Below are 6793 nucleotides of genomic sequence, written 5' to 3'. Positions count from 1 at the left end.
TGCATTCTCTATTGACCACCAGGGGGTGACTCCTCTGGTTGTATAGAAGTCTATGCTTCACGTGTTAAAGCTACATTCTCTCTACTGACCACCAGGGGGGCGACTCCTCTGGTTGTATAGAAGTCTATGCTTCATGTGTTAAAGCTGCATTCTCTCTCCTGACCACCAGGGGGCGACTCCTCTGGTTGTATAGAAGTCTATGCTTCATGTGTTAAAGCTGCATTCTCTCTCCTGACCACCAGGGGGCGACTCCTCTGGTTGTATAGAAGTCCATGCTTCATGTGTTAAAGCTGCATTCTCTCTCCTGACCACCAGGGGGCGACTCCTCTGGTTGTATAGAAGTCTATGCTTCATGTGTTAAAGCTGCATTCTCTCTCCTGACCACCAGGGGGCGACTCCTCTGGTTGTATAGAAGTCTATGCTTCATTTCTTAAAGCTGCATTCTCTCTCCTGACCACCAGGGGGCGACTCCTCTGGTTGTATAGAAGTCTACGCTTCATGTGTTAAAGCTGCATTCTCTATTGACCACCAGGGGGTGACTCCTCTGGTTGTATAGAAGTCTATGCTTCACGTGTTAAAGCTACATTCTCTCTACTGACCACCAGGGGGCGACTCCTCTGGTTGTATAGAAGTCTATGCTTCATGTGTTAAAGCTGCATTCTCTCTCCTGACCACCAGGGGGCGACTCCTCTGGTTGTATAGAAGTCTATGCTTCATGTGTTAAAGCTGCATTCTCTCTCCTGACCACCAGGGGGCGACTCCTCTGGTTGTATAGAAGTCCATGCTTCATGTGTTAAAGCTGCATTCTCTCTCCTGACCACCAGGGGGCGACTCCTCTGGTTGTATAGAAGTCTATATAAATGACTCTACTTCTCTCATTTAGAGTCAAACAGGCCATAATGCAGGGTATGCTTTAGGGGCGGGGCTACAAGGTGATTGACAGGTCTCTCAGAGTCGTATACAGTGTCTCTACGTCTTCAGTGGTGCATTTGAAGGCATCAGGTGAAGTCCCCGCCGGCCAGTCAGCGCTCTGCAGTTAATAATGTGGTCTGCCAGGGGGGTTGTGGGGGGGTGGTCTTCATCGGCGCCTCTCATTAAACAGGATGCTCTCTAAAGTAAAGCGCCCTGGCTGTGGGTGTAAGCTCCTCCGGGGCCTCCGGAACAACGCAGCTGAGCTCATGCTGAGCTGCTTTGAGCTGCAGAAGGTTTGAAGACCACAAAGCTGCCCCGTCGGGATCCTCCCGACTCTCCTTTCCTTTCCTTTCCTTTCCTTTCCTTTCCTTTCCTTTCCTTTCCTTTCCTACACCTTCCCTTCCATGCCAGAAAATGTGCAGGTTACAGAAATACATATTAAAGACTTTTTTACAGACCTTTATACTAATATGGCAATCATCACAAGTCTCTTCCTTCCTTTCCTTTACTTCCTTCCCTTTACTTCTCTTTCCTTTCCTTCCTTCCCTTTACTTCTCTTTCCTTTACTTCCTTCCCTTTACTTCTCTTTCCTTTCCTTCCTTCCCTTTCATGCTAGAAAAGGTGCAGATTATATATTTCCAGAACTTATTCATGTCTAAATCTCCTGAAACGTACAGGTTTCCTGCCTCTTGTTTTACGGTCTTTTCCTGTTAAGTTGCACGAACCCTGAATGATGAAGAAAACCCACATTTTTAAACTTTTTAAAGAACAAATAAACGCCATAAACGTCATGATTGTAGCGTCTTTCCTTCCCCCACTAACTCTGTCCTGGTTGCACATAATCTAGCTTCTAGAAAGCCGACATTTAAAAGTCTCTTTTACACTTTTACCTGTCGGTTTATTTTATTTTCATGTCCAACTTTATTTATTATATTATATCTGCCAGCAGGAGCTTTATTGTGACACACGTCTCCGGCCTGTAGAGGTCAGTGTGGACCTAAAGATCCAGACATGTTCATGCTACTGGGGGGCAGATGCATCACAAAGGCAACCCAGCGGCTGGATGGCTTGTTGTTGTTGTTGTTGTTGTTGTGTAAACAACAGTAAAGTTGCCCGGATAAAATCACGGATGACAGCAGCGGGAAAAGGTTCGGCGATGAAGGAGTTAATGAGTCAAGTTTTACTACTTCATTTATTTATTTATTTGTTTGTTTGTTTGTGATTTGCAGTTTCAGTTTGCATTGAATTACATGGAAAACATTTGGGTATTAAATTTTAGTTATTTTATTTATTATTATTTGTTTTATGTGTATTTGGAGTTTTGTTTTTGTTATTATTGCAGAAGAAGTTTTTGCTAATCGTACAATTCGTCCATCTTTTATCAATCTGTCTAATTTATCTATGAGATAGTTGTTTGTTACATTAATTCAGATATAATCAACAAATACATTATGATGTCTCATTATATCAATACGACATTCACAAACTACCCCAATACCACATATATATATTATTTAAAAAAAGATATATATATATATATATATATAATTCTGAAACATGCTAGTATGCAAACGGAGTATTTTTTTTGTATTTGTATACTAATAAAATAAATAAAATAAATAAAATAAATAAAATAAATAAAATAAATAAAATAAATAAAATAAATAAATAAATAAAATAAAATAAAATTAAATAAATAAAATTTTAAAAAAGTGTTGTGAGGAATGTCGCAGGCTGGGCTGCAGCAGCATCACCCTCCTCCTCCTCCTCCTCCTCCTCCTCCACCCGGTGAGGTCAGATCAGCCCGGGGGGCGGCGCAGAGAGCTACCTGGCTTCCTCAGAGAGAGAGAGAGAGAGAGAGAGAGAGAGAGAGAGAGAGAGAGAGAGAGAGAGAGAGAGAGAGAGAGAGAGAGAGAGAGAGAGTTTGAGAAGTGCTCTGGACTTCCTGGTACGGGACCATGGACGCTTCGTGCTCCACTTTACCCGGAGAACTACCTGCAGCGATGTGATCGAGCCAAAGGGACCGAGTGGAGAGCAAAGGTGAGTGAGCCCCATACCCCCTTACCCCCACCACCGGGTGTTATTACCTCATATTTCAGGGCAGTTTGCGGGGGAAGTCGTCGCCGCATCTGTCAGCGGACGCGTTTTACTGCATGACGGCGCTCCGCTCCCGTTTAACGGAAGCTTTTTTTCCTCTCAAAGCGGAGCGGAACATGGCGGCCCGCGGTTCGCTTTGATGGTGTCCGGGACGGGACTTCAGTTTCTCGTGTTTTAATAATATATATTTATATTTTTAAATGATTCGTGTCGTTTCGCGTTCGCGACGAGAGGATACGCGGTGTTTTTATTATTGTAAACTTTGTGCTTATTTGTATTCACCGAGGCCTACCTAGCCAAACCCACCGGGGTTAAGCTAGCGGCGCGCGACACGGAGGCTTCCGGTATCGTCCTACAAAATAAAAGTCGCGTTTACGAGTTGAACTGGTGAAGCAGGAATATTCAGCCTAAAGGTGAATGCAGCGTACAATCGCGGGTGTGAAGTGCGTATATTGTTAATCAAATGTACCTAAATTCATCTCCTCCAAAATATGCTCTATTTATGGCTTTTACTTTTGTTTTCTGCCCTCTTCTTATCATTTAATATTGGTACAACTACCAATATTAATGGCAGCAAAGGTGAGTTTTCTGCAGGTGTATCATGGTAAAAGATGTTCAGCTCAAAGATGAGGGAAGTAAAGAAAGATATTCTCTTCAAACAACGTCATTTAAAAAATAAAGTAATTCAAACCACCCTCTTTTAAAATATAATCTTAATGTTTTAATAGAAAGGTTAACGCCGAGGCTTTAATGTATGCAGTAGAACTCGTTATTTTTTATTTTTAATACTTGATTTTGCTTGTATGAATGTCTTAAGTATCTACCCAATCTTTTATTTTAAATATCAAGTCGCTTTACTTCCGGTTCCGTTTTGCCTGAATGTTTTTAACTTGACATGGCCGAAACCCCCAAGGAAGCCTCCCGCAACGCCGTCAATCCGACCCGAGCACCAATCACGGCCTCCCATTGGCTGCGGCCGCGAGCTCCGGGGCTCCCGATTGGCTGCGACCGCCCGTCACTCACTTTGACGAGCTCCTGGAGCCGCTGCGGCTGCGTTTGTGGCGTTGAAATGAATCGAGGCGCTCGAGTTTGTTGATATTGTTGAAATACGAAAACGTGAGGGCGTGCACGAGGTCGCGTGCACGCGGGTTGTTTACGTGTTTTTGTTTTTAGGAAAGTTGAGCACTGTGTGTTTATTCCCTTCCTCGCGAGAGAGTTACCTTTTGGGAGCTTTCGGCGCGTTAAGTTGCACGGAGCTAAAAGAAAAAGCGGATGTGAGGCGAACTCATTTCAAAATAAAAGCGTAGAGAAAAAAAGTTGTAGGGATAAAAAGGACGTTTAAAAAGCCATAGAATAAATGTAACCACCATATTATTTTATCAGTGTACAAAGTGGAGAAAAAAAATACATTTAATTAAGAGTACAAACATACTTTGTAAATATAGGTAAAAGAGCATGTAGTGCACCTCTACACAATACAGTTTTAATTACCTTAGTAGAGTGTCAAGGTTTAACAGCGCGTGTCTGACTATTTGTAAAATAGTAATCTACCAACTCACTTGTTTTAAAAAAAAAAACATCCAGGTCAGAGTTTATCTTCATAATTGGAGTATAGGGCTCTCTAAGGAAAATTGGGATTTTATTTTGAAAGTTGTGTCAGGAAGTCATATATTTGAATGCTGCGGACTTGACAATGGTGTGTCTTTCAATCCTTCCTATCCCGCTTCAGGATAATGCGGCTTAACCCAGTCAGGGGCTTTACAGTTTGAAAACACAGCGCGTTTGTTGTAGTATTTAGTGTTTAGGACGCACCTGTGGCTGAAATGTATTTTTTAAAGAGCCTAAAACCTGTAATGTGTAGTCCACATGCAGCACTAGAGTGGAGCACTAGAGTGGAGGATGATATTGTACCACCAGTATCAATCAAAACAACCACAAACTGAAATAAAAATCAGAATAATCAGGATTTTTTTGTGTCCTGCAGGCTCCCATCCCTCATATCATTGCTGAGATTTGAAAATAAATAAATATATAAATGTATATTTAAAGTCTGAGTTGTGGTTTGTTTCTGGTGTTGTGTCGGGGTCAGACTATTTGCTTAATCAGCATTTATTTGGATCCACCGTGTCGCTGCAGCTGAGTTGCTGTTCTGGGATCAGCCCGACATTCCTGTTAAAGACGAATCCCGTCACACTCGTACTTCTACTCGTACTACCACTACCCACAAAGTAATGCTGTAAACTATGTACTTGACCTTTTACTTCTACTCTCGACCTCCCGCTGACGTTTTATTCCCCGTGTGTTAGAGACCCGGAGAATGTGAGCGGCCCCGTTGCACCTGGCTAATAAGAGTTTTATATATATATATATATATATATATATATATATATATATATATATATATATATATATATATATTTTTTTTTTTTTCTTACCGTCAGTCACAGGATGCATTTACCGACATTGCTAAAATATATATACATATAGTGTGTGTGTGTGTGTCTACATGCTGTATTTGCCTACAAGCTACATATATTGAACATTTTCATATGTGTGTGTGTGTGTGTTGAAACAGGCAGTTTATTTGCGAGGCTGGTGGCTCCCCCTAAACTCAAAAGCAGGTTTTGTGTGACTGGATGTTCGTAACGTAGCAACAGAGACAAAACTGTTTTTTTCTTTCTCTTGCAGCTGTATACAGTGAACTTTTATCTGTTGTTGTTGTTGTTTTTTAAAACCATTTAAAGTCCTCGACTTAAAAACGCAACTTTTTTCATGAGGACGAAGAGTAGAATCTGTTAAACATTAAACGGTACATAAAAGTTTACTAATTAACATCCGACTTGTTTAATCTGTACAGAAACGGTGAGAAAGCAACAGGTTGTGGTTTTAGAGAGAATGCAGCTTTAACACATAGAAGCATAGACTTCTATACAACCAGAGGAGTCGCCCCCTGGTGGTCAGGAGAGAGAATGCAGCTTTAACACATGAAGCATAGACTTCTATACAACCAGAGGAGTCGCCCCCTGGTGGTCAGGAGAGAGAATGCAGCTTTAACACATGAAGCATAGACTTCTATACAACCAGAGGAGTCGCCCCCTGGTGGTCAAAAGAGAGAATGCAGCTTTAACACATGAAGCATAGACTTCTATACAACCAGAGGAGTTGCACCCTGGTGGTCAGGAGAGAGAATGCAGCTTTAACACATGAAGCATAGACTTCTATACAACCAGAGGAGTCGCCCCCTGGTGGTCAGGAGAGAGAATGCAGCTTTTACACATAAAGCATGGACTTCTATACAACCAGAGGAGTCGCCCCCTGGTGGTCAGGAGGAAGAATGCAGCTTTAACACAAGAAGCATAGACTTCTATACAACCAGAGGAGTCGCCCCCTGGTGGTCAGGAGGGAGAATGCAGCTTTAACACATGAAGCATAGACTTCTATACAACCAGAGGAGTCGCCCCCTGGTGGTCAGGAGAGAGAATGCATTAATTAAAACCATACAAAGAGGCAGCAACAGTCTCAAATGAAATGCAGGTCAAATGAAGTCTTTCAAAGTCCAGAATTCAACTCTATGCAAAAAGGCAGGCAGCCCACCCATAGACCAGATGCACACACACACACACACACACACACACACACACACACACACACACACACACAGCCTGGGCACAGAGCTGCTGTGGCTAGTCTTTATTGGCCACTGATCCCTGCAGACTCAGTGAGCCGCTCTCTCTTTTAATGCCCGGCTTCAGAGCATCAACACACACACACTTCACCAGATGCT

The 6793-nt window shown here is 42.4% G+C and overlaps 1 protein-coding gene across 2 annotated transcripts in view; it reads left to right on the top strand.

Annotated features, from left to right (window-relative positions):
* The first annotated feature begins 2710 nt into the window (after nt 1-2710).
* Nucleotides 2711-6793, top strand: part of usp6nl (USP6 N-terminal like) — a 57964-nt gene continuing 53881 nt past the window's right edge. Inside the window, exon 1 of one of the 2 annotated variants that reach the window (XM_034525873.1) lies at nt 2711-2952. The gene's annotated coding sequence lies outside the window, so the exon portion shown is untranslated. The remainder of the gene's footprint in view (nt 2953-6793) is intronic. The other variant, XM_034525875.1, reaches the window with a different exon arrangement.

The sequence above is a fragment of the Cyclopterus lumpus genome, chromosome 23 (assembly GCF_009769545.1).
Source record: "Cyclopterus lumpus isolate fCycLum1 chromosome 23, fCycLum1.pri, whole genome shotgun sequence".
Lineage (NCBI taxonomy): Eukaryota > Metazoa > Chordata > Actinopteri > Perciformes > Cyclopteridae > Cyclopterus > Cyclopterus lumpus.
The sequence above is the reverse complement of the archived record's forward strand: the minus strand, read 5'-3'. Positions and strand labels throughout refer to the sequence as shown.